The sequence below is a fragment of the Ambystoma mexicanum genome, chromosome 1p (genome assembly GCF_040938575.1).
Source record: "Ambystoma mexicanum isolate Mex_15411 chromosome 1p, UKY_AmexF1_1, whole genome shotgun sequence".
In the NCBI taxonomy this organism is placed as follows: Eukaryota; Metazoa; Chordata; class Amphibia; order Caudata; family Ambystomatidae; genus Ambystoma; species Ambystoma mexicanum.
In genome coordinates this window covers 1,037,336,102-1,037,340,366 of record NC_090921.1, presented here as the reverse complement: position 1 = coordinate 1,037,340,366, position 4,265 = coordinate 1,037,336,102, and the positions used below count along the sequence as shown (strand labels likewise).

General features: G+C 40.8%; 1 non-coding gene across 1 annotated transcript; it reads right to left on the bottom strand.

Annotated features, from left to right (window-relative positions):
* Positions 1–2,321: 2,321 nt before the first annotated feature.
* On the bottom strand, positions 2,322–2,407 carry TRNAY-GUA (transfer RNA tyrosine (anticodon GUA)). The gene is given in 2 exon segments: positions 2,322–2,357; positions 2,371–2,407. It is a non-coding gene; the product is annotated as a tRNA-Tyr (tRNA).
* Positions 2,408–4,265: the final 1,858 nt, after the last annotated feature.

Sequence of the window (4,265 nt, the reverse complement as noted above, 5' to 3'; positions counted from 1 at the left end):
AATGACCCCCTCCGCAGTCTCCCGCATGTTACTGACCACCATACTAAGGGGGAAAAGTTGAAAGGCGGCGCCTCACAGGCCATCTCCTCAGAGTATTCAGCCGTGTTGGGCCTTGACAATATTTTAATATCTTGGATGGTGTATAGTGTGCTCTCATTTCCCGTGAGAAATCAAGATTGTCAAGGGGATTCAGCTGTTTTGTCAGTTCATAGCAAGAGATGGGGACCCAAAACACCTCACAGGAAACCAATGAAGATTGGTGTTGGACAGAAACATAACGTGGCCAGAGCCTCAAAGCAAAAGGCATCTATTTTCAGTGATGAAATATAATATAATTATAAATTGTCTGTTATATTATTTTCCAAGTATTTTACTTTCCAAGTATTCAATAAAATTTGCATTTGGCAAAAGTCCTTCGAGCCGGATTTGAACCAGCGACTTAAGGATGCCTGTTTTACCACTACAGTCCTCTGCTCTACCAACTAAGCATCGAAGGCTTGGCAAATCATTCTCTAGCAAGCTCAATACGATCTTCCACTTCAACCGTCGACATGCAAACATATCTTGCAATTTGTGCAAAATACTACAAATTTGGCTTGTGAGGTTCCCGAATTGAGTAAAAGCACATCAGTTCCCAATTAAAAAAATGACCCCCTCCGCAGTCTCCCGCATGTACTGACCACCATACTAAGGGGGAAAAGTTGAAAGGCGGCGCCTCACAGGCCATCTCCTCAGAGTATTCAGCCGTGTTCGGCCTTGACAATATTTTAATATCTTGGATGGTGTATAGTGTTCTCTCATTTCCCTTGAGAAATCAAGATTGTCAAGGGGATTCTGCTGTTTTGCCAGTTCATAGCAAGAGATGGGGATCCAAAATACCACACAGGAAACCAATGAAGATTGGTGTCGGACAGAAAAATAACGTGGCCACAGCCTCAAAGCAAAAGGCATCTATTTTCAGTGATGAAATATAATATAATTATAAATTGTCTGTTATTTTACTTTCCAAGTATTTTACTTTCCAAGTATTCAATAAAATTTGCACTTGGCAAAAGTCCTTCGAGCCGGATTTGAACCAGCGACCTAGGGATGTCTTTTTCACCACTACATCCAAGGCTTGGAAAATCATTCTCTAGCAAACTCAATACGAGCTTCCACTCCAACCGTCGACATGCAAACATCTCTTGCAATTCGTGCAAAATACTACAAATTTGGCTTGTGAGGTTCACAAATTGAGTAAAAGCACATCAGTTCCCAATTAAAAAAATGACCCCCTCCGCAGTCTCTCGCATGTTACTGACCACCATACTAAGGGGGAAAAGTTGAAAGGCGGCGCCTCACAGGCCATCTCCTCAGAGTTTTCAGCCGTGTTGGGCCTTGACAATATTTTAATATCTTGGATGGTGTATAGTGTGCTCTCATTTCCCGTGAGAAATCAAGATTGTCAAGGGGATTCAGCTGTTTTGTCAGTTCATAGCAAGAGATGGGGACCCAAAACACCTCACAGGAAACCAATGAAGATTGGTGTTGGACAGAAACATAACGTGGCCAGAGCCTCAAAGCAAAAGGCATCTATTTTCAGTGATGAAATATAATATAATTATACATTTCTGTTATTTTATTTTCCAAGTATTTTACTTTCCAAGTATTCAATAAAATTTGCTTTTGGCAAAAGTCCTTCGAGCTGGATTTGAACCAGCGATGTAAGGATGCCTGTTTCACCACTACAGTCCTCTGCTATACCAACTGAGCTATCGAAGGCTTGGCAAATCGGTCACTAGCAAGCTCAATACGAGCTTCCACTTCAACCGTCGACATGTAAACATCTCTTGCAATTCGTGCAAAATACTACAAATTTGGCTTGTGAGGTTCACGAATTGAGTAAAAGCACATCAGTTCCCATTTAAAAAAATGACCCCCTCCGCAGTCTCTCGCATGTTACTGATCACCATGCTAAGGGGGAAAAGTTGAAAGGCGGCGCCTCACAGGCCATCTCCTCAGAGTATTCAGCCGTGTTGGGCCTTGACAATATTTTAATATCTTGGATGGTGTATAGTGTTCTCTCATTTCCCTTGAGAAATCAAGATTGTCAAGGGGATTCTGCTGTTTTGTCAGTTCATAGCAAGAGATGGGGATCCAAAACACCTCACAGGAAACCAACGAAGATGGGTGTCGGACAGAAAAATAACATGGCCACAGCCTCAAAGCAAAAGGCATCTATTTTCAGTGATGAAATATAATATAATTATGAATTGTCTGTTATTTTATTTTCCAAGTATTTTACTTTCCAAGTATTCAATAAAATTTGCATTTGGCAAAAGTCCTTCGAGCTGGATTTGAACCAGCGACCTAAGGATGCCTGTATTAATACTACAGTCCTCTGCTCTACCAACTGAGCTATCGAAGGTTTGGCAAGTCATTTTCTAGCAAGCTCAATACGAGCTTCCACTTCAACCGTCGACATGCAAACATCTCTTGCAATTCGTACAAAATACTACAAATTTGGATTGTGAGGTTCCCGAATTGAGTAAAAGCACATCAGTTCCCAATTAAAAAAATGACCCCCTCCGCATTCTCCCGCATGTTACTGACCACCATACTAAGGAGGAAAAGTTCAAAGGCGGCGCCTCACAGGCCATCTCCTCAGAGTATTCAGCAGTGTTGGGCCTTGACAATATTTTAATATCTTAGATGGTGTATAGTGTTCTCTCATTTCCATTGAAAAATTAAGATTGTCAAGGAGATTCAGCTGTTTTGTCAGTTCATAGCAAGAGATGGGGATCCAAAACACCTCACAGGAAACCAATGAAGATTGGTGTTGGACAGAAACATAACGTGGCCAGAGCTTCAAAGCAAAAGGCATCTATTTTCAGTGATGAGATATAATATAATTATAAATTGTCTGTTATTTTATTTTCCAAGCATTTTACTTTCCAAGTATTCAATAAAATTTGCATTTGGCAAAAGTCTTTCGAGCTAGATTTGAACCAGCGATGTAAGGATGCCTGTTTCATTACTACAGTCCTCTGCTCTACCAACTGAGCTATCGAAGGCTTTGCAAATCGGTCTCTAGCAAGCTCAATACGAGCTTCCACTTCAACCGTCGACATGCAAACATCTCTTGCAATTCGTGCAAAATACTACAAATTTGGCTTGTGAGGTTCACGAATTGAGTAAAAGCACATCAGTTCCCAATTAAAAAAATGACCCCCTCCGCAGTCTCCCGCATGTTACTGACCACCATACTAAGGGGGAAAAGTTGAAAGGTGGCGCCTCACAGGCCATCTCCTTAGAGTATTCATCCGTGTTCGGCCTTGACAATATTTTAATATCTTGGATGGTGCATAGTGTTCTCTCATTTCCCTTGAGAAATCAAGATTGTCAAGGGGATTCTGCTGTTTTGTCAGTTCATAGCAAGAGATGGGGATCCAAAACACCTCACAGGAAACCAACGAAGATTGGTGTCGGACAGAAAAATAACATGGCCACATCCTCAAAGCAAAAGGCATCTATTTTCAGTGATGAAATATAATATAATTATAAATTGTCTGTTATTTTACTTTTCAAGTATTTTACTTTCCAAGTATTCAATAAAATTTGTATTTGGCAAAAGTCCTTCGAGCCAGATTTGAACCAGCGACCTAAGGATGTCTGTTTTACCACTACATCCAAAGCTTGGCAAATCATTCTCTAGCAAACTCAATACGAGCTTCCACTTCAAAAGTCGACTTGTAAACATCTCTTGCAATTCGTGCAAAATACTACAAATTTGACTTGTGAGGTTCACAAATTGAGTAAAAGCACATCAGTTCCCAATTTAAAAAATGACCCCCTCCGCAGTCTCCCGCATGTTACTGACCACCATACTAAGGGGGAAAAGTTGAAAGGCGGCGCCTCACAGGCCATCTCCTCAGAGTATTCAGCCGTGTTGGGCCTTGACAATATTTTAATATCTTGGATGGTGTATAGTGTGCTCTCATTTCCCGTGAGAAATCAAGATTGTCAAGGGGATTCAGCTGTTTTGTCAGTTCATAGCAAGAGATGGGGACCCAAAACACCTCACAGGAAACCAATGAAGATTGGTGTTGGACAGAAACATAACGTGGCCAGAGCCTCAAAGCAAAAGGCATCTATCTTCAGTGATGAAATATAATATAATTATAAATTGTCTGTTATATTATTTTCCAAGTATTTTACTTTCCAAGTATTCAATAAAATTTGCATTTGGCAAAAGTCCTTCGAGCCGGATTTGAACCAGCGACCTA